Source organism: Nelumbo nucifera, chromosome 4 (genome assembly GCF_055504915.1).
Source record: "Nelumbo nucifera cultivar China Antique chromosome 4, China Antique-T2T, whole genome shotgun sequence".
Lineage (NCBI taxonomy): Eukaryota > Viridiplantae > Streptophyta > Magnoliopsida > Proteales > Nelumbonaceae > Nelumbo > Nelumbo nucifera.
Window position 1 is genome coordinate 53842414 of NC_142652.1, and position 25767 is coordinate 53868180.

The 25767-nt window shown below is 46.3% G+C and overlaps 31 non-coding genes and 24 pseudogenes across 31 annotated transcripts; all 55 read right to left on the bottom strand.

Annotated features, from left to right (window-relative positions):
- Positions 1–285: 285 nt before the first annotated feature.
- Positions 286–404, bottom strand: LOC148800134 (5S ribosomal RNA; annotated as a pseudogene).
- A 355-nt stretch (positions 405–759) lies between these two features.
- LOC148800135 (5S ribosomal RNA) lies at positions 760–878 on the bottom strand. The gene has a single exon (XR_016075450.1). It is a non-coding gene; the product is annotated as a 5S ribosomal RNA (ribosomal RNA).
- Positions 879–1232: 354 nt separating this feature from the next.
- On the bottom strand, positions 1233–1351 carry LOC148800136 (5S ribosomal RNA; annotated as a pseudogene).
- Positions 1352–1706: 355 nt separating this feature from the next.
- On the bottom strand, positions 1707–1825 carry LOC148800137 (5S ribosomal RNA). Its single transcript, XR_016069669.1, has one exon. It is a non-coding gene; the product is annotated as a 5S ribosomal RNA (ribosomal RNA).
- A 354-nt stretch (positions 1826–2179) lies between these two features.
- Positions 2180–2298, bottom strand: LOC148800138 (5S ribosomal RNA; annotated as a pseudogene).
- A 354-nt stretch (positions 2299–2652) lies between these two features.
- On the bottom strand, positions 2653–2770 carry LOC148800139 (5S ribosomal RNA; annotated as a pseudogene).
- A 146-nt stretch (positions 2771–2916) lies between these two features.
- LOC148800140 (5S ribosomal RNA) lies at positions 2917–3035 on the bottom strand. The gene has a single exon (XR_016069529.1). It is a non-coding gene; the product is annotated as a 5S ribosomal RNA (ribosomal RNA).
- A 354-nt stretch (positions 3036–3389) lies between these two features.
- Positions 3390–3508, bottom strand: LOC148800141 (5S ribosomal RNA). Its single transcript, XR_016075227.1, has one exon. It is a non-coding gene; the product is annotated as a 5S ribosomal RNA (ribosomal RNA).
- A 356-nt stretch (positions 3509–3864) lies between these two features.
- LOC148800142 (5S ribosomal RNA) lies at positions 3865–3983 on the bottom strand. The gene has a single exon (XR_016069670.1). It is a non-coding gene; the product is annotated as a 5S ribosomal RNA (ribosomal RNA).
- Positions 3984–4337: 354 nt separating this feature from the next.
- Positions 4338–4455, bottom strand: LOC148800143 (5S ribosomal RNA; annotated as a pseudogene).
- A 355-nt stretch (positions 4456–4810) lies between these two features.
- On the bottom strand, positions 4811–4929 carry LOC148800144 (5S ribosomal RNA; annotated as a pseudogene).
- A 355-nt stretch (positions 4930–5284) lies between these two features.
- Positions 5285–5403, bottom strand: LOC148800145 (5S ribosomal RNA). Its single transcript, XR_016074402.1, has one exon. It is a non-coding gene; the product is annotated as a 5S ribosomal RNA (ribosomal RNA).
- A 354-nt stretch (positions 5404–5757) lies between these two features.
- On the bottom strand, positions 5758–5876 carry LOC148800146 (5S ribosomal RNA; annotated as a pseudogene).
- A 355-nt stretch (positions 5877–6231) lies between these two features.
- Positions 6232–6350, bottom strand: LOC148800147 (5S ribosomal RNA). The gene has a single exon (XR_016069671.1). It is a non-coding gene; the product is annotated as a 5S ribosomal RNA (ribosomal RNA).
- A 354-nt stretch (positions 6351–6704) lies between these two features.
- LOC148800148 (5S ribosomal RNA) lies at positions 6705–6823 on the bottom strand (annotated as a pseudogene).
- Positions 6824–7177: 354 nt separating this feature from the next.
- LOC148800149 (5S ribosomal RNA) lies at positions 7178–7295 on the bottom strand (annotated as a pseudogene).
- Positions 7296–7441: 146 nt separating this feature from the next.
- On the bottom strand, positions 7442–7560 carry LOC148800150 (5S ribosomal RNA). The gene has a single exon (XR_016069530.1). It is a non-coding gene; the product is annotated as a 5S ribosomal RNA (ribosomal RNA).
- A 354-nt stretch (positions 7561–7914) lies between these two features.
- LOC148800151 (5S ribosomal RNA) lies at positions 7915–8033 on the bottom strand. Its single transcript, XR_016075229.1, has one exon. It is a non-coding gene; the product is annotated as a 5S ribosomal RNA (ribosomal RNA).
- A 356-nt stretch (positions 8034–8389) lies between these two features.
- LOC148800152 (5S ribosomal RNA) lies at positions 8390–8508 on the bottom strand. The gene has a single exon (XR_016069672.1). It is a non-coding gene; the product is annotated as a 5S ribosomal RNA (ribosomal RNA).
- Positions 8509–8862: 354 nt separating this feature from the next.
- On the bottom strand, positions 8863–8980 carry LOC148800153 (5S ribosomal RNA; annotated as a pseudogene).
- Positions 8981–9335: 355 nt separating this feature from the next.
- LOC148800154 (5S ribosomal RNA) lies at positions 9336–9454 on the bottom strand (annotated as a pseudogene).
- Positions 9455–9809: 355 nt separating this feature from the next.
- LOC148800155 (5S ribosomal RNA) lies at positions 9810–9928 on the bottom strand. The gene has a single exon (XR_016074941.1). It is a non-coding gene; the product is annotated as a 5S ribosomal RNA (ribosomal RNA).
- Positions 9929–10283: 355 nt separating this feature from the next.
- LOC148800156 (5S ribosomal RNA) lies at positions 10284–10402 on the bottom strand. The gene has a single exon (XR_016075230.1). It is a non-coding gene; the product is annotated as a 5S ribosomal RNA (ribosomal RNA).
- Positions 10403–10758: 356 nt separating this feature from the next.
- On the bottom strand, positions 10759–10877 carry LOC148800157 (5S ribosomal RNA). The gene has a single exon (XR_016069673.1). It is a non-coding gene; the product is annotated as a 5S ribosomal RNA (ribosomal RNA).
- Positions 10878–11231: 354 nt separating this feature from the next.
- LOC148800158 (5S ribosomal RNA) lies at positions 11232–11349 on the bottom strand (annotated as a pseudogene).
- A 355-nt stretch (positions 11350–11704) lies between these two features.
- Positions 11705–11823, bottom strand: LOC148800159 (5S ribosomal RNA). The gene has a single exon (XR_016069896.1). It is a non-coding gene; the product is annotated as a 5S ribosomal RNA (ribosomal RNA).
- A 354-nt stretch (positions 11824–12177) lies between these two features.
- LOC148800160 (5S ribosomal RNA) lies at positions 12178–12296 on the bottom strand. Its single transcript, XR_016070650.1, has one exon. It is a non-coding gene; the product is annotated as a 5S ribosomal RNA (ribosomal RNA).
- A 355-nt stretch (positions 12297–12651) lies between these two features.
- On the bottom strand, positions 12652–12770 carry LOC148800161 (5S ribosomal RNA; annotated as a pseudogene).
- A 355-nt stretch (positions 12771–13125) lies between these two features.
- Positions 13126–13244, bottom strand: LOC148800162 (5S ribosomal RNA). The gene has a single exon (XR_016070768.1). It is a non-coding gene; the product is annotated as a 5S ribosomal RNA (ribosomal RNA).
- A 354-nt stretch (positions 13245–13598) lies between these two features.
- LOC148800163 (5S ribosomal RNA) lies at positions 13599–13717 on the bottom strand (annotated as a pseudogene).
- A 354-nt stretch (positions 13718–14071) lies between these two features.
- On the bottom strand, positions 14072–14190 carry LOC148800164 (5S ribosomal RNA; annotated as a pseudogene).
- A 353-nt stretch (positions 14191–14543) lies between these two features.
- LOC148800165 (5S ribosomal RNA) lies at positions 14544–14662 on the bottom strand (annotated as a pseudogene).
- Positions 14663–15017: 355 nt separating this feature from the next.
- Positions 15018–15136, bottom strand: LOC148800166 (5S ribosomal RNA). Its single transcript, XR_016075460.1, has one exon. It is a non-coding gene; the product is annotated as a 5S ribosomal RNA (ribosomal RNA).
- Positions 15137–15490: 354 nt separating this feature from the next.
- LOC148800167 (5S ribosomal RNA) lies at positions 15491–15608 on the bottom strand. The gene has a single exon (XR_016069541.1). It is a non-coding gene; the product is annotated as a 5S ribosomal RNA (ribosomal RNA).
- Positions 15609–15962: 354 nt separating this feature from the next.
- LOC148800168 (5S ribosomal RNA) lies at positions 15963–16081 on the bottom strand (annotated as a pseudogene).
- A 533-nt stretch (positions 16082–16614) lies between these two features.
- On the bottom strand, positions 16615–16733 carry LOC148800169 (5S ribosomal RNA). Its single transcript, XR_016074945.1, has one exon. It is a non-coding gene; the product is annotated as a 5S ribosomal RNA (ribosomal RNA).
- Positions 16734–17087: 354 nt separating this feature from the next.
- Positions 17088–17206, bottom strand: LOC148800170 (5S ribosomal RNA; annotated as a pseudogene).
- Positions 17207–17560: 354 nt separating this feature from the next.
- On the bottom strand, positions 17561–17679 carry LOC148800171 (5S ribosomal RNA). The gene has a single exon (XR_016073180.1). It is a non-coding gene; the product is annotated as a 5S ribosomal RNA (ribosomal RNA).
- Positions 17680–18032: 353 nt separating this feature from the next.
- Positions 18033–18150, bottom strand: LOC148800172 (5S ribosomal RNA; annotated as a pseudogene).
- Positions 18151–18505: 355 nt separating this feature from the next.
- LOC148800173 (5S ribosomal RNA) lies at positions 18506–18624 on the bottom strand (annotated as a pseudogene).
- A 352-nt stretch (positions 18625–18976) lies between these two features.
- Positions 18977–19095, bottom strand: LOC148800174 (5S ribosomal RNA; annotated as a pseudogene).
- Positions 19096–19450: 355 nt separating this feature from the next.
- LOC148800175 (5S ribosomal RNA) lies at positions 19451–19569 on the bottom strand (annotated as a pseudogene).
- A 354-nt stretch (positions 19570–19923) lies between these two features.
- On the bottom strand, positions 19924–20041 carry LOC148800176 (5S ribosomal RNA). Its single transcript, XR_016069617.1, has one exon. It is a non-coding gene; the product is annotated as a 5S ribosomal RNA (ribosomal RNA).
- A 355-nt stretch (positions 20042–20396) lies between these two features.
- LOC148800177 (5S ribosomal RNA) lies at positions 20397–20515 on the bottom strand. Its single transcript, XR_016075168.1, has one exon. It is a non-coding gene; the product is annotated as a 5S ribosomal RNA (ribosomal RNA).
- A 309-nt stretch (positions 20516–20824) lies between these two features.
- On the bottom strand, positions 20825–20943 carry LOC148800178 (5S ribosomal RNA). Its single transcript, XR_016075428.1, has one exon. It is a non-coding gene; the product is annotated as a 5S ribosomal RNA (ribosomal RNA).
- A 355-nt stretch (positions 20944–21298) lies between these two features.
- Positions 21299–21417, bottom strand: LOC148800179 (5S ribosomal RNA). Its single transcript, XR_016070100.1, has one exon. It is a non-coding gene; the product is annotated as a 5S ribosomal RNA (ribosomal RNA).
- Positions 21418–21773: 356 nt separating this feature from the next.
- On the bottom strand, positions 21774–21892 carry LOC148800180 (5S ribosomal RNA). The gene has a single exon (XR_016075491.1). It is a non-coding gene; the product is annotated as a 5S ribosomal RNA (ribosomal RNA).
- A 354-nt stretch (positions 21893–22246) lies between these two features.
- LOC148800181 (5S ribosomal RNA) lies at positions 22247–22365 on the bottom strand. Its single transcript, XR_016075767.1, has one exon. It is a non-coding gene; the product is annotated as a 5S ribosomal RNA (ribosomal RNA).
- Positions 22366–22719: 354 nt separating this feature from the next.
- Positions 22720–22838, bottom strand: LOC148800182 (5S ribosomal RNA). Its single transcript, XR_016073489.1, has one exon. It is a non-coding gene; the product is annotated as a 5S ribosomal RNA (ribosomal RNA).
- Positions 22839–23193: 355 nt separating this feature from the next.
- LOC148800183 (5S ribosomal RNA) lies at positions 23194–23312 on the bottom strand. The gene has a single exon (XR_016072987.1). It is a non-coding gene; the product is annotated as a 5S ribosomal RNA (ribosomal RNA).
- A 354-nt stretch (positions 23313–23666) lies between these two features.
- Positions 23667–23785, bottom strand: LOC148800184 (5S ribosomal RNA). The gene has a single exon (XR_016069886.1). It is a non-coding gene; the product is annotated as a 5S ribosomal RNA (ribosomal RNA).
- A 354-nt stretch (positions 23786–24139) lies between these two features.
- LOC148800185 (5S ribosomal RNA) lies at positions 24140–24258 on the bottom strand. Its single transcript, XR_016073478.1, has one exon. It is a non-coding gene; the product is annotated as a 5S ribosomal RNA (ribosomal RNA).
- Positions 24259–24612: 354 nt separating this feature from the next.
- LOC148800186 (5S ribosomal RNA) lies at positions 24613–24731 on the bottom strand (annotated as a pseudogene).
- A 323-nt stretch (positions 24732–25054) lies between these two features.
- LOC148800187 (5S ribosomal RNA) lies at positions 25055–25173 on the bottom strand. Its single transcript, XR_016071374.1, has one exon. It is a non-coding gene; the product is annotated as a 5S ribosomal RNA (ribosomal RNA).
- A 275-nt stretch (positions 25174–25448) lies between these two features.
- LOC148800188 (5S ribosomal RNA) lies at positions 25449–25567 on the bottom strand (annotated as a pseudogene).
- Between the last annotated feature and the right edge of the window lie 200 nt (positions 25568–25767).

Consider the following 25767-nt stretch of genomic DNA (forward strand, 5'->3'; position numbering starts at 1 on the left):
AAAAGTGCGTATGCAGCCTTCTTCCCTTGGTAACCGTGCACAAGCACCTACGTGAGCGGAGTGTTTGCTTTTCAGATCTGCCGCACCACCGGATAGATGCAATACTATCACGGGGCCCACACTGCACGTTGAATGCCAAAAGCCCCGTTTTTGCACGGTTCCCAATCAGTAATGACGATCGTGCCGCAAATGGTTCGAGTATCCGGCGCGCTGTTTGCGTTTGTCTCGTCGAAACGACAAATGGTATTTGCAAATACGATATCGAAATAAAATGTTAATAAAATTGGGAGGCAACACGAGGACTTCCCAGGAGGTCACCCATCCTAGTACTACTATCGTCCAAGCACACTTAAGTTCGGAGTTCTGATGGGATCCGGTGCAATAGTGCAGGTATGATCGCACCCGTTTAATTCATGCTCGCATAGATCTTTATGCACTATCTTGCTCCCCTCCATTAATTGTTTTAGACTTGAAAAAAGTGTGTATGCAGCTTTCCTCCCTTGGTAACAGTGCACAAGTTCCTACATGAGCGGAGTGTTTGCTTTTCAGATCTGCCGCACCACCGGATAAATGCAATACTATCGCGGGGCCCACAATGCACAACGAATGCAAAAAGCCAAGTTCTTGCACGGTTCCCATTCAGTAATGACGATCGTGTCGCATATGGTCCAAGTATCCGACGCGTTGTTTGCGTTTGTCTCGCCGAAACGACAAATGGAATTTGCAAACACGATATCGAAATAAAATATTAATAAAATTGGAATGCAACATGAGGAGTTCCCAAGAGGTCACCCATCCGAGTACTACTCTCGCCCAAGCACGCTTAACTTCGGAGTTCTGATGGGATCCGGTGCATTAGTGCTGGTATGATCGCACCCGTTTAATTCATGCTCGCTTAGATCTTTATGCACTATCTTGCTCCCCTCCATTAATTGTTTTAGACTTGAAAAAACTGTGTATGCAGCCTTCCTCCCTTGGTAACCGTGCACAAGCTCCTACGTGAGCCGAGTGTTTGCTTTTCATATCTGCCGCACCACTGGATAAATGCAATACTATCGTGGGGCCCACAATGCACCACGAATGCCAAAAGCCGAGTTTTGCACGGTTCCCATTCAGTAATGACGATCGTGCCGCAAATGGTCCGAGTATCCGACGCGTTGTTTGCGTTTGTCTCGCCGAAACGAGAAATGGAATTTGCAAACACGATATCGAAATATAATATTAATAAAATTGGAGTGCAACACGAGGACTTCCCAGGAGGTAACCCATCCTAGTACTACTCTGGCCCAAGCGCGCTTAACTTCGGAGTTCTGATGGGATTCGTTGCATTAGTGCTGGAATGAGCGCACCCATTTAATTCATGCTCGCTTAGATATTTATGCACTATCTTGCTCCCCTCCATTAATTGTTTTAGTCTTGAAAAAACTGTGTATGCAGCCTTCCTCCCTTGGTAACCGTGCACAAGCTCCTACGTGAGCCGAGTGTTTGCTTTTCATATCTGCCGCACCACTGGATAAATGCAATACTATCGCGGGGCCCACAATTCATGACGAATGACAAAAGCCCGGTTCTTGCAGGGTTCCCATTCAGTAATGACGATCGTGCCGCAAATGGTCCGAGTATCCGGCGCTTTGTTTGCGTTTGTCTCGCCGAAACGACAAATGGAATTTGCTAATACGATATCGAAATAAAATATTAATAAAATTGGGGTGCAACACGAGGACTTCCCAGTAGGTCACCCATCCTAGTACTACTCTCGCCCAAGCACACTTAACTTCGGAGTTCAAATGGCATCCGGTGCATTAGTGCTGGTATGATCGCACCCGTTTCATTCATGCTCGCTTAGATCTTTATGCACTATCATGCTCACCTCCATTAATTGTTTTAGACTTGAAAAAAGTGTGTATGTAGCCTTCCTCCCTTGGTAACCGTGCACAAGCTCCTACGTGAGCGGAGTGTTTGCTTTTCAGATTTGCCGCACCCCCGGATGGATGCAATACTATCGCGGGAACCACAATGCATGACGAATGCCGAAAGCCAGGTTCTTGCACCGTTCCCATTCAGTAATGACGATCGTCCCGCAAGTGGTCCGAGTATCCGACGCATTGGTTCCAGTTGTCTCCCCGAAACAACAAATGGAATTTGCAAATACAAATCAAAACAAAATATTAATAAAATTGGGGTACAACACGAGGACTTCCAAGGAGTTCACCCATCCTAGTACTACTCTCGCCCAAGCATGCTTAACTACGGTGTTCTGATGGGATCCAGTGCATTAGTACTGGTATGATCACACCCGTTTAATTCAGGCTCGCTTACATCTTTATGCACTATTTTGCTCCCCTCCATTAATTGTTTTAGACTTGAAATAAGTGTGTAGGCAGTCTTCCTCCCTTGGTAACCGTGCACAAGCTACTACGTGAGCGGAGTGTTTGCTTTTCAGATCTGCCGCACCCACGGATAGATGCAATACTATCGCGGGGCCCACAATGCACGATGAATGCCAAAAGCCCGGTTCTTGCACCGTTCCCATTCAGTACTGACGATCGCGCCGCAAGTGGTCCGAGTATCTGTCGCGTTGTTTCCAGTTGTCTCGCCGAAACAACAAATGGAATTTGCAAATACAAATCAAAATAAAATATTAATAAAATTGCGGTGAACACGAGGACTTCCCAGGAGGTCACCCATCCTAGTACAAATCTCGCCCAAGCACCCTTAACTTCGGAGTTCTGTTGGGATCCAGTGCATTAGAGCTGGTATGATCGCACCCGTTTAATTAATGCTCGCTTAGATCTTTATGCAATGACGATCGTGCCGCAAATGGTCCGAGTATCCGGTGCTTTGTTTGCGTTTGTCTCGCCGAAACGACAAATGGAATTTGCAAATACGATATCGAAATAAAATATTAATAAAATTGGGGTGCAACACGAGCATTTCCCAGGAGGTCAACCATCCTAGTACTACTCTCGCCCAAGCACGCTTAACTTCGGAGTTCTGATGGGATCCGGTGCATTAGTTTTGGTATGATCGCACCCGTTTAATTCATGCTCGCTTAGATCTTTATGCCCTATCTTGCTCCCCTCCTTTAATTGTTTTAGACTTGAAAAAACTGTGTATGCAGCCTTCTCCCTTGATAACCGTGCACAAACTCTTACATGAGCGGAGTGTTTGCTTTTCAGATCTGCCGCACCACCGGATAAATGCAATACTATCACTGGGCCCACAATGCACGATGAATGCCAAAAGCCGAGTTCTTGCATTGTTCCCATTCAGTAATGACGATCGTGCCGCAAATGGTCCGAGTATCCGATGCGTTGTTTGCGTTTGTCTCGCCGAAACGACAAATGGAATTTGCAAACACGATATCGAAATAAAATATTAATAAAATTGGGGTGCAACACGAGGACTTCCCAGGAGGTCACCCATCCTACTACTACTCTCGCCCAAGCACGCTTAACTCCGGAGTTCTGATGGGATCCGGTGCTTAAGTGCTGGTAAGATCGCACCCGTTTAATTCATGCTCGCTTAGATCTTTATGCACTATCTTGCTCCCCTGCATTAATTGTTTTAGACTTGAAAAAAGTGTGTATGCAGCCTTCCTCCCTTGGTAACAGTGCACAAGCTCCAACGTGAGCGGAGTGTTTGCTTTTTCAGATCTGCCGCACCACCGGATAAATGCAATAATATCGCGGGGCCCACAATGCACGACGAATGCAAAAAGCCGAGTTCTTCCACGGTTCCCATTCAGTAATGACGATCGTGCCGCAAATGCTCCGAGTATCCGGCGCTTTGTTTGCGTTTGTCTCGCCGAAATGACAAATGGAATTTGCAAATACAATATCGAAATAAAATATTAATAAAATTGGGGTGCAACACGAGGACTTCCCAGTAGGTCACCCATCCTAGTACTACTCTCGCCCAAGCACACTTAACTTCGGAGTTCAAATGGCATCCGGTGCATTAGTGCTGGTATGATCGCACCCGTTTAATTCATGCTCGCTTAGATCTTTATGCACTATCTTGCTCCCCTCCATTAATTGTTTTAGACGTGAAAAAAGGGTGTATGCAGCCTTCCTCCCTTGGTAACCGTGCACAAGCTCCTACGTGAGCGGAGTGTTTGTTTTTCAGATCTGCCGCACCCCCGGATGGATGCAATACTATCGCGGGAACCACAATGCATGACGAATGCCGAAAGCCCGGTTCTTGCATCGTTCCCATTCAGTAATGACGATCGTCCCGCAAGTGGTCCGAGTATCCGACACGTTGTTTCTAGTTGTCTCGCCGAAACAACAAATGGAATTTGCAAATACAAATCAAAATAAAATATTAATAAAATTGGGGTGCAACATAGGACTTCCCAGGAGGTCACCCATCCTAATACTACTCTCGCCCAAGCACGCTTAACTTCGAAGTTCTGATGGGATCCGGTTCATTAGTGCTGGTATGATCGCAGCTGTTTAATTCATGCTCGCTTACATCTTTATGCATTATCTTGCTCCCCTCCATTAATTGTTTTAGACTTGAAAAAAGTGTGTATGCAGCTTTCCTCCCTTGGTAACCGTGCACAAGCACCTAAGTGAGCGGAGTGTTTGCTTTTCAGATCTGCCGCACCACTGGATAGGTGCAATATTATCGCGGGGCCCACAATGCACGACGAAAGCCAAAAGCCTGGTTTTTGCACGGTTACCATTCAGTAATGACGATCGTGCCGCAAATGGTCCGAGTATCCGGCGCGTTGTTTGCGTTTGTCTCGCCGAAACGACAAATGGAATTTGCAAATACGATATCGAAATAAAATGTTAATAAAATTGGGAGGCAACACGAGGACTTCCCAGGAGGTCACCCATCCTAGTACTACTATCGTCCAAGCACACTTAAGTTCGGAGTTCTGATGGGATCCGGTGCAATAGTGCAGGTATGATCGCACCCGTTTAATTCATGCTCGCATAGATCTTTATGCACTATCTTGCTCCCCTCCATTAATTGTTTTAGACTTGAAAAAAGTGTGTATGCAGCTTTCCTCCCTTGGTAACAGTGCACAAGTTCCTACATGAGCGGAGTGTTTGCTTTTCAGATCTGCCGCACCACCGGATAAATGCAATACTATCGCGGGGCCCACAATGCACAACGAATGCAAAAAGCCAAGTTCTTGCACGGTTCCCATTCAGTAATGACGATCGTGTCGCATATGGTCCAAGTATCCGACGCGTTGTTTGCGTTTGTCTCGCCGAAACGACAAATGGAATTTGCAAACACGATATCGAAATAAAATATTAATAAAATTGGGATGCAACATGAGGAGTTCCCAAGAGGTCACCCATCCTAGTACTACTCTCGCCCAAGCACGCTTAACTTCGGAGTTCTGATGGGATCCGGTGCATTAGTGCTGGTATGATCGCACCCGTTTAATTCATGCTCGCTTAGATCTTTATGCACTATCTTGCTCCCCTCCATTAATTGTTTTAGACTTGAAAAAACTGTGTATGCAGCCTTCCTCCCTTGGTAACCGTGCACAAGCTCCTACGTGAGCCGAGTGTTTGCTTTTCATATCTGCCGCACCACTGGATAAATGCAATACTATCGTGGGGCCCACAATGCACCACGAATGCCAAAAGCCGAGTTTTGCACGGTTCCCATTCAGTAATGACGATCGTGCCGCAAATGGTCCGAGTATCCGACGCGTTGTTTGCATTTGTCTCGCCGAAACGACAAATGGAATTTGCAAACACGATATCGAAATATAATATTAATAAAATTGGAGTGCAACACGAGGACTTCCCAGGAGGTAACCCATCCTAGTACTACTCTGGCCCAAGCGCGCTTAACTTCGGAGTTCTGATGGGATTCGTTGCATTAGTGCTGGAATGAGCGCACCCATTTAATTCATGCTCGCTTAGATATTTATGCACTATCTTGCTCCCCTCCATTAATTGTTTTAGTCTTGAAAAAACTGTGTATGGAGCCTTCCTCCCTTGGTAACCGTGCACAAGCTCCTACGTGAGCCGAGTGTTTGCTTTTCATATCTGCCGCACCACTGGATAAATGCAATACTATCGCGGGGCCCACAATTCATGACGAATGACAAAAGCCCGGTTCTTGCAGGGTTCCCATTCAGTAATGACGATCGTGCCGCAAATGGTCCGAGTATCCGGCGCTTTGTTTGCGTTTGTCTCGCCGAAACGACAAATGGAATTTGCTAATACGATATCGAAATAAAATATTAATAAAATTGGGGTGCAACACGAGGACTTCCCAGTAGGTCACCCATCCTAGTACTACTCTCGCCCAAGCACACTTAACTTCGGAGTTCAAATGGCATCCGGTGCATTAGTGCTGGTATGATCGCACCCGTTTCATTCATGCTCGCTTAGATCTTTATGCACTATCATGCTCACCTCCATTAATTGTTTTAGACTTGAAAAAAGTGTGTATGTAGCCTTCCTCCCTTGGTAACCGTGCACAAGCTCCTACGTGAGCGGAGTGTTTGCTTTTCAGATTTGCCGCACCCCCGGATGGATGCAATACTATCGCGGGAACCACAATGCATGACGAATGCCGAAAGCCAGGTTCTTGCACCGTTCCCATTCAGTAATGACGATCGTCCCGCAAGTGGTCCGAGTATCCGACGCATTGGTTCCAGTTGTCTCCCCGAAACAACAAATGGAATTTGCAAATACAAATCAAAACAAAATATTAATAAAATTGGGGTACAACACGAGGACTTCCAAGGAGTTCACCCATCCTAGTACTACTCTCGCCCAAGCATGCTTAACTACGGTGTTCTGATGGGATCCAGTGCATTAGTACTGGTATGATCACACCCGTTTAATTCAGGCTCGCTTACATCTTTATGCACTATTTTGCTCCCCTCCATTAATTGTTTTAGACTTGAAATAAGTGTGTAGGCAGTCTTCCTCCCTTGGTAACCGTGCACAAGCTACTACGTGAGCGGAGTGTTTGCTTTTCAGATCTGCCGCACCCACGGATAGATGCAATACTATCGCGGGGCCCACAATGCACGATGAATGCCAAAAGCCCGGTTCTTGCACCGTTCCCATTCAGTACTGACGATCGCGCCGCAAGTGGTCCGAGTATCTGTCGCGTTGTTTCCAGTTGTCTCGCCGAAACAACAAATGGAATTTGCAAATACAAATCAAAATAAAATATTAATAAAATTGCGGTGAACACGAGGACTTCCCAGGAGGTCACCCATCCTAGTACAAATCTCGCCCAAGCACCCTTAACTTCGGAGTTCTGTTGGGATCCAGTGCATTAGAGCTGGTATGATCGCACCCGTTTAATTAATGCTCGCTTAGATCTTTATGCAATGACGATCGTGCCGCAAATGGTCCGAGTATCCGGTGCTTTGTTTGCGTTTGTCTCGCCGAAACGACAAATGGAATTTGCAAATACGATATCGAAATAAAATATTAATAAAATTGGGGTGCAACACGAGCATTTCCCAGGAGGTCAACCATCCTAGTACTACTCTCGCCCAAGCACGCTTAACTTCGGAGTTCTGATGGGATCCGGTGCATTAGTTTTGGTATGATCGCACCCGTTTAATTCATGCTCGCTTAGATCTTTATGCCCTATCTTGCTCCCCTCCTTTAATTGTTTTAGACTTGAAAAAACTGTGTATGCAGCCTTCTCCCTTGATAACCGTGCACAAACTCTTACATGAGCGGAGTGTTTGCTTTTCAGATCTGCCGCACCACCGGATAAATGCAATACTATCACTGGGCCCACAATGCACGATGAATGCCAAAAGCCGAGTTCTTGCACGGTTCCCATTCAGTAATGACGATCGTGCCGCAAATGGTCCGAGTATCCGATGCGTTGTTTGCGTTTGTCTCGCCGAAACGACAAATGGAATTTGCAAACACGATATCGAAATAAAATATTAATAAAATTGGGGTGCAACACGAGGACTTCCCAGGAGGTCACCCATCCTACTACTACTCTCGCCCAAGCACGCTTAACTCCGGAGTTCTGATGGGATCCGGTGCTTAAGTGCTGGTAAGATCGCACCCGTTTAATTCATGCTCGCTTAGATCTTTATGCACTATCTTGCTCCCCTCCATTAATTGTTTTAGACTTGAAAAAAGTGTGTATGCAGCCTTCCTCCCTTGGTAACAGTGCACAAGCTCCTACGTGAGCGGAGTGTTTGCTTTTTCAGATCTGCCGCACCACCGGATAAATGCAATAATATCGCGGGGCCCACAATGCACGACGAATGCAAAAAGCCGAGTTCTTCCACGGTTCCCATTCAGTAATGACGATCGTGCCGCAAATGCTCCGAGTATCCGGCGCTTTGTTTGCGTTTGTCTCGCCGAAATGACAAATGGAATTTGCAAATACAATATCGAAATAAAATATTAATAAAATTGGGGTGCAACACGAGGACTTCCCAGTAGGTCACCCATCCTAGTACTACTCTCGCCCAAGCACACTTAACTTCGGAGTTCAAATGGCATCCGGTGCATTAGTGCTGGTATGATCGCACCCGTTTAATTCATGCTCGCTTAGATCTTTATGCACTATCTTGCTCCCCTCCATTAATTGTTTTAGACGTGAAAAAAGGGTGTATGCAGCCTTCCTCCCTTGGTAACCGTGCACAAGCTCCTACGTGAGCGGAGTGTTTGTTTTTCAGATCTGCCGCACCCCCGGATGGATGCAATACTATCGCGGGAACCACAATGCATGACGAATGCCGAAAGCCCGGTTCTTGCATCGTTCCCATTCAGTAATGACGATCGTCCCGCAAGTGGTCCGAGTATCCGACACGTTGTTTCTAGTTGTCTCGCCGAAACAACAAATGGAATTTGCAAATACAAATCAAAATAAAATATTAATAAAATTGGGGTGCAACATAGGACTTCCCAGGAGGTCACCCATCCTAATACTACTCTCGCCCAAGCACGCTTAACTTCGAAGTTCTGATGGGATCCGGTTCATTAGTGCTGGTATGATCGCAGCTGTTTAATTCATGCTCGCTTACATCTTTATGCATTATCTTGCTCCCCTCCATTAATTGTTTTAGACTTGAAAAAAGTGTGTATGCAGCTTTCCTCCCTTGGTAACCGTGCACAAGCACCTAAGTGAGCGGAGTGTTTGCTTTTCAGATCTGCCGCACCACTGGATAGGTGCAATATTATCGCGGGGCCCACAATGCACGACGAAAGCCAAAAGCCTGGTTTTTGCACGGTTACCATTCAGTAATGACGATCGTGCCGCAAATGGTCCGAGTATCCGGCGCGTTGTTTGCGTTTGTCTCGCCGAAACGACAAATGGAATTTGCAAATACGATATCGAAATAAAATGTTAATAAAATTGGGAGGCAACACGAGGACTTCCCAGGAGGTCACCCATCCTAGTACTACTATCGTCCAAGCACACTTAAGTTCGGAGTTCTGATGGGATCCGGTGCAATAGTGCAGGTATGATCGCACCCGTTTAATTCATGCTCGCATAGATCTTTATGCACTATCTTGCTCCCCTCCATTAATTGTTTTAGACTTGAAAAAAGTGTGTATGCAGCTTTCCTCCCTTGGTAACAGTGCACAAGTTCCTACATGAGCGGAGTGTTTGCTTTTCAGATCTGCCGCACCACCGGATAAATGCAATACTATCGCGGGGCCCACAATGCACAACGAATGCAAAAAGCCAAGTTCTTGCACGGTTCCCATTCAGTAATGACGATCGTGTCGCATATGGTCCAAGTATCCGACGCGTTGTTTGCGTTTGTCTCGCCGAAACGACAAATGGAATTTGCAAACACGATATCGAAATAAAATATTAATAAAATTGGAATGCAACATGAGGAGTTCCCAAGAGGTCACCCATCCTAGTACTACTCTCGCCCAAGCACGCTTAACTTCGGAGTTCTGATGGGATCCGGTGCATTAGTGCTGGTATGATCGCACCCGTTTAATTCATGCTCGCTTAGATCTTTATGCACTATCTTGCTCCCCTCCATTAATTGTTTTAGACTTGAAAAAACTGTGTATGCAGCCTTCCTCCCTTGGTAACCGTGCACAAGCTCCTACGTGAGCCGAGTGTTTGCTTTTCATATCTGCCGCACCACTGGATAAATGCAATACTATCGTGGGGCCCACAATGCACCACGAATGCCAAAAGCCGAGTTCTTGCACGGTTCCCATTCAGTAATGACGATCGTGCCGCAAATGGTCCGAGTATCCGATGCGTTGTTTGCGTTTGTCTCGCCGAAACGACAAATGGAATTTGCAAACACGATATCGAAATAAAATATTAATAAAATTGGGGTGCAACACGAGGACTTCCCAGGAGGTCACCCATCCTACTACTACTCTCGCCCAAGCACGCTTAACTCCGGAGTTCTGATGGGATCCGGTGCTTAAGTGCTGGTAAGATCGCACCCGTTTAATTCATGCTCGCTTAGATCTTTATGCACTATCTTGCTCCCCTCCATTAATTGTTTTAGACTTGAAAAAAGTGTGTATGCAGCCTTCCTCCCTTGGTAACAGTGCACAAGCTCCTACGTGAGCGGAGTGTTTGCTTTTTCAGATCTGCCGCACCACCGGATAAATGCAATAATATCGCGGGGCCCACAATGCACGACGAATGCAAAAAGCCGAGTTCTTCCACGGTTCCCATTCAGTAATGACGATCGTGCCGCAAATGCTCCGAGTATCCGGCGCTTTGTTTGCGTTTGTCTCGCCGAAATGACAAATGGAATTTGCAAATACAATATCGAAATAAAATATTAATAAAATTGGGGTGCAACACGAGGACTTCCCAGTAGGTCACCCATCCTAGTACTACTCTCGCCCAAGCACACTTAACTTCGGAGTTCAAATGGCATCCGGTGCATTAGTGCTGGTATGATCGCACCCGTTTAATTCATGCTCGCTTAGATCTTTATGCACTATCTTGCTCCCCTCCATTAATTGTTTTAGACGTGAAAAAAGGGTGTATGCAGCCTTCCTCCCTTGGTAACCGTGCACAAGCTCCTACGTGAGCGGAGTGTTTGTTTTTCAGATCTGCCGCACCCCCGGATGGATGCAATACTATCGCGGGAACCACAATGCATGACGAATGCCGAAAGCCCGGTTCTTGCATCGTTCCCATTCAGTAATGACGATCGTCCCGCAAGTGGTCCGAGTATCCGACACGTTGTTTCTAGTTGTCTCGCCGAAACAACAAATGGAATTTGCAAATACAAATCAAAATAAAATATTAATAAAATTGGGGTGCAACATAGGACTTCCCAGGAGGTCACCCATCCTAATACTACTCTCGCCCAAGCACGCTTAACTTCGAAGTTCTGATGGGATCCGGTTCATTAGTGCTGGTATGATCGCAGCCGTTTAATTCATGCTCGCTTACATCTTTATGCATTATCTTGCTCCCCTCCATTAATTGTTTTAGACTTGAAAAAAGTGTGTATGCAGCTTTCCTCCCTTGGTAACCGTGCACAAGCACCTAAGTGAGCGGAGTGTTTGCTTTTCAGATCTGCCGCACCACTGGATAGGTGCAATATTATCGCGGGGCCCACAATGCACGACGAAAGCCAAAAGCCTGGTTTTTGCACGGTTACCATTCAGTAATGACGATCGTGCCGCAAATGGTCCGAGTATCCGGCGCGTTGTTTGCGTTTGTCTCGCCGAAACGACAAATGGAATTTGCAAATACGATATCGAAATAAAATGTTAATAAAATTGGGGTGCAACACGAGGACTTCCCAGGAGGTCACCCATCCTAGTACTACTATCGCCCAAGCACACTTAACTTCGGAGTTCTGATGGGATCCGGTGCATTAGTGCTGGTATGATCGTACCCGTTTATTTCATGCTCGCATAGATCTTTATGCACTATTTTGCTCCCCTCCATTAATTGTTTTAGACGTGAAAAAAGGGTGTATGCAGCCTTCCTCCCTTGGTAACCGTGCACAAGCTCCTACGTGAGCGGAGTGTTTGTTTTTCAGATCTGCCGCACCCCCGGATGGATGCAATACTATCGCGGGAACCACAATGCATGACGAATGCCGAAAGCCCGGTTCTTGCATCGTTCCCATTCAGTAATGACGATCGTCCCGCAAGTGGTCCGAGTATCCGACACGTTGTTTCTAGTTGTCTCGCCGAAACAACAAATGGAATTTGCAAATACAAATCAAAATAAAATATTAATAAAATTGGGGTGCAACACGAGGACTTCCCAGGAGGTCACCCATCCTAATACTACTCTCGCCCAAGCACGCTTAACTTCGAAGTTCTGATGGGATCCGGTTCATTAGTGCTGGTATGATCGCAGCCGTTTAATTCATGCTCGCTTAGATCTTTATGCATTATCTTGCTCCCCTCCATTAATTGTTTTAGTCTTGAAAAAAGTGTGTATGCAGCTTTCCTCCCTTGGTAACCGTGCACAAGCACCTAAGTGAGCGGAGTGTTTGCTTTTCAGATCTGCCGCACCACTGGATAGGTGCAATATCATCGCGGGGCCCACAATGCACGACGAATGCCAAAAGCCTGGTTTTTGCACGGTTACCATTCAGTAATGACGATCGTGCCGCAAATGGTCCGAGTATCCGGCGCGTTGTTTGCGTTTGTCTCGCCGAAACGACAAATGGAATTTGCAAATACGATATCGAAATAAAATGTTAATAAAATTGGGGTGCAACAAGAGGACTTCCCAGGAGGTCACCCATCCTAGTACTACTATCGCCCAAGCACACTTAACTTCGGAGTTCTGATGGGATCCGGTGCATTAGTGCTGGTATGATCGTACCCGTTTATTTCATGCTCGCATAGATCTTTATGCACTATTTTGCTCCCCTCCATTAATTGTTTTAGACTTGAAAAAAGTGTGTATGCAGCCTTCCTCCCTTTGTAACAGTGCACAAGCTCCTACGTGAGCGGAGTGTTTGTTTTTCAGATCAGCCGCACCACCGGATAAATGCAATACTATCGCGGGGCCCACAATGCACGACGAATGTAAAAAGCCGAGTTCTTGCACGGTTCCCATTCAGTAATGACGATCGTGTCGCAAATGGTCCAAGTATCCGACGCGTTGTTTGCGTTTGTATCGCCGAAACGCCAAATGGAATTTGCAAATACGATATCGAAATAAAATATTAATAAAATTGAGGTGCAAAACACGGACTTCCCAGGATGTCACCCATCCTAGTACTACTCTCGCCCAAGCACACTTAACTTCGGAGTTCTGATGGGATCCGGTGCATTAGTGCTGGTATGATCGCACCCGTTTACTTCATGCACGCTTAGATCTTTATGCACTATCTTGCTACCCTCCATTAATTGTTTTAGACTTGAAAAAACTGTGTATGCAGCCTTCTCCCTTGGTAACCGTGCACAATCTCCTACGTGAGCGGAGTGTTTGTTTTTCAGATCTGCCGCACCACCGGATAAATGCAATACTATCACTGGGCCCACAATGCACGACGAATGCCAAAAGCCGAGTTCTTGCACGGTTCCCATTCAGTAATGACGATCGTGCCGCAAATGGTCCGAGTATCCGATGCGTTGTTTGCGTTTGTCTCGCCGAAACGACAAATGGAATTTGCAAATACGATATCGAAATAAATTATTAATAAAATTGGGGTGCAACACGAGGACTTCCCAGGAGGTCACCCATCATAGTACTACTCTCGCCCAAGCACAATTAATTTCGGAGTTCTGATGGAATCCGGTGCATTTGTGCTTGTATGATCGCACCCGTTTAATTCATCCTCGCTTAGATCTTTATGCACTATCTTGCTCCCCTCAATTAATTGTTTTAGACTTGAAAAAAGTGTGCATGCAGCCTTCCTCCAATGGTAACCGTGCACAAGCTCCTACGTGAGCGGAGTGTTTGCTTTTCAGATCTGCCGCACCCCCGGATGGTTGCAATACTATCACGGGGCCCACAATGCATGACGAATGCCGAAAGCCCGGTTCTTGCACCGTTCCCATTCTGTAATGACGATCGTCCTGCAAGTTGTCCGAGTATCCGACACGTTGTTTCCAGTTGTCTCGCCGAAAGAATAAATGGAATTTGCAAATACAAATCAAAATAAAATATTAACAAAATTGGGGTGCAACACGAGGACTACCCAGGAGGTCACCCATCCTAATACTAATCTCGCCCAAGCACGCTTAACTTCGAAGTTCTGATGGGATCCAGTTCATTAGTGCTCGTATGATCGCACCCGTTTAATTCATGCTCGGATAGATCTTTATGCACTATCTTGCTCCCCTCCATTAATTGTTTTAGACTTGAAAAAAGTGTATATGCAGCCTCCTCCCTTGGTAACCGTGCACAAGCACCTACGTGAGCGGACTGTTTGCTTTTCAGATCTGCCGCACCACCGGATAGATGCAATACTATCGCGGGGCCCACAATGCACGTTGAATGCCAAAAGCCCGGTTTTTGCACGGTTCCCATTCAGTAATGACGATCATGCCGCAAATGGTTCGAGTATCCGGCGCGTTGTTTGCGTTTGTCTCGCCGAAACGACAAATGGAATTTGCAAATACGATATCGAAATAAAATGTTAATAAAATTGGGGGCAACACGAGGACTTCCCAGGAGGTCAGCCATCCTAGTACTACTATCGCCCAAGCACACTTAACTTCGGAGTTCTGATGGGATCCGGTGCATTAGTGCTGGTATGATCGCACCCGTTTAATTCATGCTCGCATAGATCTTTATGCACTATCTTGCTCCCCTCCATTAATTGTTTTCGACTTGAAAAAACTGTGTATGCAGCTTTCCTCCCTTGGTAACAGTGCACAAGCTCCTACGTGAGCGGAGTGTTTACTTTTCAGATCTGCTGCACCACCGGATAAATGCAATACTATCGCGGGGCCCACAATGCACGACGAATGCAAAAAGCCGAGTTCTTGGACGGTTCCCATTCAGTAATGACGATCGTGTCGCAAATGGTCCAAGTATCCGACGCGTTGTTTGTGTTTGTCTCGCCGAAACGACAAATAGAATTTGCAAACACGATATCGAAATAAAATTTTAATAAAATCGAAATGCAACACGAGGACTTCCCAGGAGGTCACCCATCCTAGTACTACTCTCGCCCAAACACGCTTAACTTCGGAGTTCTGATGGGATCCGATGCATTAGTGTTGGTATGATCGCACACATTTAATTCATGCTCGCTTAGATCTTTATGCACTATCTTACTCCCCTCCATCAATTGTTTTAGACTTGAAAAAAGTGTGTGTGCAGCCTTCCTCCCTTGGTAACCGTGCACAAGCTCCTCCGTGAGCGCAGTGTTTGCTTTTCAGATCTGCCGCACCCCCGGATAGAAGCAATACTATCGCAGGGCCCACAATGCATGACGAATGCCGAAAGCCCAGTTCTTGCACCGTTCCCATTCAGTATTGACGATCGTCCCGCAAGTGGTCCGAGTATCCGACGTGTTGTTTCCAGTTGTCTCGCCGAAACAACAAATGGAATTTGCAAATACAAATCAAAATAAAATATTAATAAAATTGGGGTGCAACACGAGGATTCCCAGGAGGTCACCCATTCTAGTACTACTCTCGCCCAAGCACGCTTAACTTCGGAGTTCTGATGGAATCTGGTTCATTAGTGCTGGTATGATCGCACCCGTTTAATTCATGCTCGCTTAGAACTTTATGCACTATCTTGCTCCCCTCCATTAATTGTTTTAGACTTGAAAAAACTATGTATGCAGCCTTCCTCCCTTGGAAACCGTGCACAAGTTCCTACGTGAGCGGAGTGTCTGGTTTTCAGATCTGCTACACCCCCGGATAGAAGCAATACTATCGCAGGGCCCACAATGCATGACGAATGCCGAAAGCCCGGTTCTTGCACCGTTGCCATTCAGTATTGACGATCGTCCCGCAAGTGGTCCGAGTATCCGTCGCGTTGTTTCCATTTGTCTCGCCGAAACAACAAATGGAATTTGCAAATACAAATCAAAATAAAATATTAATAAAATTGGGGTGCAAGACGAGGACTTCCCAGGCGGTCACCCATTCTAGTGCTACTCTCGCCCAAGCACGCTTAACTTCGGAGTTCTGATGGGATCCAGTTCATTAGTGCTGCTATGATCGCATCCGTTTAATTCATGCTCGCTTAGATCTTTATGCACTATCTTGCTCCCCTCCATTAATTGTTTTAGACTTGAAAAAAGTGTGTATGCAGCTTTCCTCCCTTGGTAACCGTGCACAAGCACCTAAGTGAGCGGAGTGTTTGCTTTTCAGATCTGCCGCACCACTGGATAGGTGCAATATTATCGCGGGGCCCACAATGCACGACGAATGCCAAAAGCCTGGTTTTTGCACGGTTACCATTCAGTAATGACGATCGTGCCGCAAATGGTCCGAGTATCCGGCGCGTTGTTTGCGTTTGTCTCGCCGAAACGAATGCACGACGAATGCACGACGAATGCACGACGAATGCACGACGAATGCCGCACCTCCGGATAGATGCAATACTATCGCGGGGCCCACAATGCACGACGAATGCCAAAAGCCCGGTTTTTGCACGGTTCCAAGTGGTCCGAGTATCCGACGCGTTGTTTCCAGTTGTCTCGCCGAAACAACAAATGGAATTTGCAAATACAAATCAAAATAAAATATTAATAAAATTGGGGTGCAACACGACGACTTCCCAAGAGGTCACCCATCCTAGTACTACTCCCACCCAAGCACGCTTAACTTCAGAGTTCTGATGGGATCTGGTGCATTAGTGCTGGTATGATCGCACCCGTTTAATTCATGCTCGCTTAGATCTTTATGCACTATCTTGCTCCCCTCCATTTATTGTTTTAGATTTGAAAAAAGTGTGTATGCAGCTTTCCTGCCTTGGTAACCGTGCACAAGCTCCTACGTGAGCGGAGTGTTTGCTTTTCAGATCTGCCGCACCCCCGGATAGATGCAATACTATCACGGGGCCTACAATGCATGACGAATGCCGAAAGCCCGGTTCTTGCATCGTTCCCATTCAGTAATGATGATCGTCCAGCAAGTGGTCCGAGTATCCGACGCGTTGTTTCCAGTTGTCTCGCCGAAACAACAAATGGAATTTGCAAATAAAAATCAAAATAAAATATTAATAAAATTGGGGTGCCACACGAGGACTTCCCAGGAGGTCACCCATCCTAGTACTACACTCGCCAAAGCACGCTTAACTACGGAGTTCTGATGGGATCCAGTGCATTAGTGCTGGTACGAACTCACCTGTTTAATTCATGCTCGGTTACATCTTTATGCACTATTTTGCTCCCCTCCATTAATTGTTTTAAACTTGAAAAAAGTGTGTATGCAGCCTTCCTCCCTTGGTAACCGTGCACAAGCTCCTACGTCAGCGGAGTGTTAGCTTTTCAGATCTGCTGCACCCCCGGATAGATGCAATACTATCGCGGGGCCCACAATGCATGATGAATGCCGAAAGCCCAGTTCTTGCATCGTTCCCATTCAGTAATGATGATCGTCCAGCAAGTGGTCCGATTATCCGACGCGTTGTTTCCAGTTGTCTCGCCGAAACAACAAATGGAATTTGCAAATACAAATCAAAATAAAATATTAATAAAATTGGGGTGCAACACGAGGACTTCCCAGGAGGTCATCCATCCTAGTACTACTCTCGCCCAAGCACGCTTAACTTCGGAGTTCTGATGGGATCCGGTGCATTAGTGCTGGTATGATCGCACCTGTTTAATTAATGCTCGCTTAGATCTTTATGCACTATTTTGCTCCCCTCCATTAATTGTTTTAAACTTGAAAAAAGTGTGTATGCAGCTTTCCTCCCTTGGTAACCGTGCACAAGCTCCTACGTGAGCAGAGTGTTTGCTTTTCAGATCTGCCGCACCCCCGGATAGATGCAATACTATCGCGGGGCCCACAATGCATGACGAATGCCGAACGCCCTTTCTTGCACCGTTCCCATTCAGTAATGACGATTGTCCCGCAAGTGGTCCGCGTATCCGACGCGTTGTTTCCAATTGTCTCGCCGAAACAACAAATGGAATTTGCAAATACAAATCAAAATTAAATATTAATAAAATTGGGGTGCAACACAAGGACTTCCCAAGAGGTCACCCATCCTACTCTACTCCCGCCCAAGCACGCTTAACATCGGAGTTCTGATGGGATCCAGTGCATTAGTGCTGGTATGATCGCACCCGTTTAATTCATGCTCGCTTAGATCTTTTTGCACTATCTTGCTCCCCTCCCTTAATTGTTTTAGACTTGAAAAAACTGTGTATGCAGCCTTCCTCCCTAGGTAACCATGCACAATCTCCTACGTGAGCGGAGTGTTTGCTTTTCAGATCTGCCGCACCCCTGGATAAATGTAATACTATCGCGGGGCCCACAATGCACGACGAATGCCAAAAGCCCGGTTCTTGCACGGTTCCCATTCAGTAATGACGATCGTGCCGCAAATGGTCCGAGTATCCGGCGCTTTGTTTGCGTTTGTCTCGCCGAAACGACAAATGGAATTTGCAAATACGATATCGAAATAAAATATTAATAAAATTGGGGTGCAACACGAGGACTTCCCAGGAGGTCAACCATCCTAGTAGTACTCTCGCCCAAGCACGCATAACTTCGGAGTTCTGATGGGATCCGGTGCATTAGTGGTGGTATGATCACACCCGTTTAATTCATGCTCGCTTAGATCTTTATGCACTATCTTGCTCCCCTCCTTTAATTGTTTTAGACTTGAAAAAATTGTGTATGCAGCCTTCCTCCCTTGGTAACCGTGCACAAGCTCATACGTGAGCGGAGTGTTTGCTTTTCAGATCTGCCGCACCACCGGATAAATGCAATACTATCGCGGGGCCCACAATGCACGACGAATGTTAAAAGCCGAGTTCTTGCATGGTTCCCATTCAGTAATGATCGTGCCGCAAATGGTCCGAGTATCCGACGCGTTGTTTGCGTTTGTCTCGCCGAAACGACAAATGGAATTTGCAAACACGATATCGAAATAAAATATTAATAAAATTGCGGTGCAACACGAGGACATCGCAGGAGGCCACCCATCCTAGTACTACTCTCGCCCAAGCACGCTTAACTTCGGAGTTCTGATGGGATCCGATGCGTTAGTGCTGGTATGATCGCACCCGTTTAATTCATGCTCGCTTAGATCTTTATGCACTATCTTGCTCCCCTCCATTAATTATTTTAGATTTGAAAAAACTGTGTATGCAGCCATCCTCCCTTGGTAACCGTGCACAAGCTCCTACGTGAGCGGAGTGTTTGTTTTTCAGATCTGCCGCCCCACTGGATAAATGCAATACTATCGCGGGGCCCACAATGCACGACGAATGCCAAAAGCCCGGTTCTTGCACGGTTCCCATTCAATAATGACGATCGTGTAGCAAATGGTCCGAGTATCCGGCGCGTTGTTTGCGTTTGTCTCGCCTAAACGCCAAATGGAATTTGCAAATACGATATCGAAATAAAATATTAATAAAATTGGGGTGCAACACGAGGACTTCCCAGGAGGTCACCCATCCTAGTACTACCCTCGCCCAAGCACACTCAACTTCGGAGTTTTGATGCGATCCGGTGCATTAGTGCTGGTATGATCGCATTCATTTAATTCATGCTCGCTTAGATCTTTATGCAATATCTTGCTCCACTCCATTAATTGTTTTAGACATGAAAAAAGTGTGTATGCAGCCATCCTCCCTTGGTAACCGTGCACAAGCACTTACGTGAGCGGAGCGTTTGCTTTTCATATCTGCCGCACCCCCGGATAAATGCAATAATATCGCGGGGCCAACAATGCATGACGAATGCCGAAAGCCCGGTTCTTGCATCGTTCCCATTCAGTAATGACGATCGTCCCGCAAGTGGACCGAGTATCCGACGCGTTGTTTCCAGTTGTCTCGCCGAAACAACAAATGGACTTTGCAAATACAAATCAAAATAAAATATTAATAAAATTGGGGTGCAACACGAGGACTTCCCAGGAGGTCCCCATCCTAGTACTACTCTCGCCCAAGCACGCTTAACTTCGGAGTTCTGATGGGATCTGGTGCATTAGTGCTGGTATGATTGCACCCTTTTAATTCATGCTCGCTTAGATCTTTATGCACTATCTTGCTCCCCTCCATTTATTGTTTTAGATTTGAAAAAACTGTGTATGCAGCTTTCCTCCCTTGGTAACTGTGCACAAGATCCTACTTGAGCGGAGTGTTTGCTTCTCAGATCTGCCGCACCCCCCGGATAGAAGGAATACTATCGCGGGGCGCACAATGCATGACGAATGCCGAAAGCCCGGTTCTTGCACCGTTCCCATTCAGTAATGACGATTGTCCCGTAAGTGGTCCGAGTATCCGACGCGTTGTTTCCAATTGTCTCGCCGAAACAACAAATGGAATTTGCAAATACAAATCAAAATAAAATATTAATAAAAATGGGGTGCAACACGAGGACTTCCCAGGAGGTCAACCATCCAAGTACTACTCTCGCCCAAGCACGCTTAACTTCGGACTTCTGATGGGATCCGGTGCATTAGTGCTGGTATGATCGCACCCGTTTAATTCATGCTCGCTTAGATCTTTATGCACTATCTTGCTCCCCTCCCTTGGTAACCGTGCACAAGTTCCTACGTGAGCGGAGTGTTTGCTTTTCAGATCTGCCGCAACACCGGAAAAATGCAATACAATCACCGGGCCCACAATGCACGACGAATGCCAAAAGCCGTGTTCTTGCACGGTTCCCATTCAGTAATGACGATCGTGCCGCAAATGGTCCGAGTATCCGACGCGTTGTTTGCGTTTGTCTTGCCGAAACGACAAATGGAATTTGCGAACACGATATCGAAATAAAATATTAATAAAATTGGGGTGCAACACGAGGACTTCCTAGGAGGTCACCCATCCTAGTACTACTCTCGCCCAAGCACGCTTAACTTCGGAGTTTTGATGGGATCCGGTGCATTAGTGCTGGTATGATCGCACCCGTTTAATTCATGCTCGCTCAGATCTTTATACACTATCTTGCTCCACTCCATTAATTGTTTTAGACTTGAAAAAAGTGTGTATGCAGCCTTCCTCCCTTGGTAACCGTGCACAAGCTCCTACGTGAGAGGAGTGTTTGCTTTTCAGATCTGCCGCACCACCGGATAAATGCAATACTATCACGGGGCCCACAATGCACGACGAATGCCAAAAGCCGAGTTCTTGAACGGTTCCCATTCAGTAATGACGATCGTGCCGCAAATGGTCCGAGTATCCGACGCGTTGTTTGCGTTTGTCTCGCCGAAACGACAAATGGAATTTGCATACACGATATCGAAATAAAATATTAATAAAATTGGGGTGCAACACGAGCACTTCCGAGGCGGTCACCCATCCTAGTACAACTCTCGGCCAAGCACGCTTAACTTCGGAGTTCTGATGGGATCCGGTGCATTAGTGCTGGTATGATCGCACCCGTTTAATTCATGCTCGCTTACATCTTTATGCACTATCTTGCTCCCCTCCATTAATTGTTTTAGACTTGAAAATACTGTGTATGCAGCCTTCCTCCCTTGGTAACCGTGCACAAGCTCCTACGTGAGCGGGAGTGTTTGTTTTTCAGATCTGCCGCACCACCGGATAAATGCAATACTATCGCGGGGCCCACAATGCACGACGAATGCCAAAAGCCGAGTTCTTGCACGGTTCCCATTCAGTAATGACGATCGTGCCGCAAATGGTCCGAGTATCCGACGCGTTGTTTGCGTTTGTCTCGCCAAAACGACAAATGCAATTTGAAAACACGATATCGAAATAAAATATTAATAAAATTGGGGTGCAACACGAGGACTTCCTAGGAGGTCACCAATCCTAGTACTACTCTCGCCCAAGCACGCTTAACTTCGGAGTTCTGATGGGATCCGGTGCATTAGTGCTGGTATGATCGCACCCGTTTAATTTATGCTCGCTTAGATCTTTATGCACTGTCTTGCTCCCCTCCATTAATTGTTTTAGACTTGAAAAAAGTGTGTATGCAGCCTTCCTCCCTTGGTAATCGTGCACAAGCTCGTACGTGGGCGGAGTGTTTGTTTTTCAGATCTGCCGCACCCCCGGATAGATGCAATACTTTCGCGGGACCCACAATGCACGACGAATGCGAAAAGCCCGGTTCTTGCACCGTTCCCATTCAGTAATGACGATCGTGCCGCAAGTGGACCGAGTATCTGACGCGTTGTTTCCAGTTGTCTCGCCAAATCAACAAATGGAATTTGCATATTCAAATCAAAATAAAATATCAATAAAATTGGGGTGCAACACGAGGACTTCCCAGGAGGTCACCCATCTTAATACTACTCTCGCCCAAGCACGCTTAACTTCAGAATTCTGATGGGATCCGGTGCATTAGTGCTGGTATGATCGCACCCGTTTAATTCATGCTCGCTTATATCTTTATGCACTATCTTGCTCCCCTCCATTTATTGTTTTAGATTTGAAAAAACTGTGTATGCAGCTTTCCTCCCTTGGTAACCGTGCACAAGCTCCTACGTGAGGGGAGTGTTTGATTTTCAGATCAGCCGCACCCCCGGATAGAGGGAATACTATCGTGGGGCGCACAATGCATGACAAATGCCGAAAGCCCGGTTCTTGCACCGTTCCCATTCAGTAATGACGATTGTCCCGCAAGTGGTCCGAGTATCCGACGCGCTGTTTCCAATTGTCTCGCCGAAACAACAAATGGAATTTGCAAAAACAAATCAAAATAAAATATTAATAAAAATGGGGTGCAACACGAGGACTTCCCCGGAGGTCAACCATCCTAGTACTACTCTCGCCCAAGCACGCTTAACTTCGGAGTTCTGATGGGATCCGGTGCATTAGTGCAGGTATGATCGCACCCGTTTAATTCATGCTCGCTTACATCTTTATGCACTATCCTGCTCCCCTCCATTAATTGTTTTAGACTTGAAAAAACTGTGTATGCAGCCTTCCTCCCTTGGTAACCGTGCACAAGCTCCTACGTGAGCGGAGTGTTTGCTTTTCAGATCTGCCGCACCACTGGATAAATGCAATACTATCGCGGGAACCACAATGCACGACGAATGCCAAAAGCCCGGTTCTTGCACGGTTCCCATTCAGTAATGACGATCGTGCCGCAAATGGTCCGAGTATCCGACGCGTTGTGTGCGTTTGTCTTGCCGAAATGACAAATGGAATTTGCGAACACGATATCGAAATAAAATATTAATAAAATTGGGGTGCAACACGAGGACTTCCAAGGAGGTCACCCATCCTAGTACTACTCTCGCCCAAGCACGCTTAACTTCGGAGTTCTGATGGGATCCGGTGAATTAGTGCTGGTATGATCGCACCCGTTTAATTTATGCTCGCTTAGATCTTTATGCACTGTCTTGCTCCCCTCCATTAATTGTTTTAGACTTGAAAAAAGTGTGTATGCAGCCTTCCTCCCTTGGTAATCGTGCACAAGCTCGTACGTGGGCGGAGTGTTTGTTTTTCAGATCTGCCGCACCCCCGGATAGATGCAATACTTTCGCGGGACCCACAATGCACGACGAATGCGAAAAGCCCGGTTCTTGCACCGTTCCCATTCAGTAATGACGATCGTGCCGCAAGTGGACCGAGTATCTGACGCGTTGTTTCCAGTTGTCTCGCCGAATCAACAAATGGAATTTGCAAATTCAAATCAAAATAAAATATTAATAAAATTGGTGTGCAACACGAGGACTTCCCAGGAGGTCACCCATCCTAATACTACTCTCGCCCAAGCACGCTTAACTTCAGAATTCTGATGGGATCCGGTGCATTAGTGCTGGTATGATCGCACCCGTTTAATTCATGCTCGCTTATATCTTTATGCACTATCTTGCTCCCCTCCATTTATTGTTTTAGATTTGAAAAAACTGTGTATGCAGCTTTCCTCCCTTGGTAACCGTGCACAAGCTCCTACGTGAGGGGAGTGTTTGCTTTTCAGATCTGCCGCACCCCCGGATAGAGGGAATACTATCGTGGGGCGCACAATGCATGACAAATGCCGAAAGCCCGGTTCTTGCACCGTTCCCATTCAGTAATGACGATTGTCCCGCAAGTGGTCCGAGTATCCGACGCGCTGTTTCCAATTGTCTCGCCGAAACAACAAATGGAATTTGCAAAAACAAATCAAAATAAAATATTAATAAAAATGGGGTGCAACACGAGGACTTCCGAGGAGGTCACCCATCCTACTACTACTCTCGCCCAAGCACGCTTAACTTCGGAGTTCTGATGGGATCCGGTGCATTAGTGCTGGTATGATCGCACCCGTTTAATTCATGCTCGCTTACATCTTTATGCACTATCTTGCTCCCCTCCATTAATTGTTTTAGAGTTGAAAATACTGTGTATGCAGCCTTCCTCCCTTGGTAACCGTGCACAAGCTCCTACGTGAGCGGAGTGTTTGCTTTTCAGATCTGCCGCACCACTGGATAAAAGCAATACTATCGCGGGGCCCACAATGCACGACGAATGCCAAAAGCCCGATTCTTGCACGGTTCCCATTCAGTAATGACGATCGTGCCGCAAGTAGTCCGAGTATCTGACGCGTTGTTTCCAGTTGTCTCGCCGAAACAACAAATGGAATTTGCAAATATAAATCAAAATAAAATATTAATAAAATTGGGGTGAAACACGAGGACTTACCAGGAGGTCACCCATCCTAGTACTACTCTCGCCCAAGCACGCTTAACTTCGGAGTTCTGATGGGATCCGGTGCATTAGTACTGGTATGATCGCAACCGTTTAATTCATGCTCGCTTAGATCTTTATGCACTATCTTGCTCCCCTCCATTTATTGTTTTAGATTTGAAAAAACTGTGTATGCAGCTTTCCTGCCTTGGTAACCGTGCACAAGCTCCTACGTGAGCGGAGTGTTTGCTTTTCAGATCTGCCGCACCCCCGGATAGATGCAATACTATGGCGGGGCCCACAATGCTTGACGAATGCCGAAAGCCCGTTTCTTGCAGCGTTCCCATTCAGTAATGACGATTGTCCCCCAGTTGTCTCGCCGAAACAACAAATGGAATTTGCAAATACAAATCAAAATAAAATATTAATAAAATTGGGGTGCAACACGAGGACTTCCCAGGAGGTCAACCATCCTAGTACTACTCTCGCCCAAGCACGCTTAACTTCGGAGTTCTGATGGGATCCGGTGCATTAGTGCCGGTATGATCGCACCCGTTTAATTCATGCTCGCTTACATCCTTATGCACTATCTTGCTCCCCTCCATTAATTGTTTTTCAGATCTGCCGCTCCACTGGATAAATGCAATACTATCGCGGGGCCCACAATTCACGTCGAATGCCAAAAGCCGAGTTCTTGCACGGTTCCTATTCAGTAATGACGATCGTGCCGCAAATGGTCCGAGTATCCGGCGCGTTGTTTGCGTTTGTCTCGCCGAAACGACAAATGGAATTTGCAAATACGATATCGAAATAAATTATTAAGAAAATTGGGGTGCAACACGAGGACTTCCCAGAAGGTCATTCATCTTAGTACTACTCTCGCCCAAGCATAATTAATTTCGGAGTTCTGATGGAATCCGATGCATTAGTGCTAGTATGATCGCACCCGTTTAATTCATGCTCGCTTAGATCTTTATGCACTCTCTTGCTCCCCTCCATTAATTGTTTTAGACTTGAAAAAACTGTGTATGCAGCCTTCCTCCCTTGGTAACCGTGCACAAGCTCCTACGTGAGCGGAGTGTTTGTTTTTCAGATCTGCCGGACCACCGGATAAATGCAATACTATCGCGGGACCCACAATGCACGAT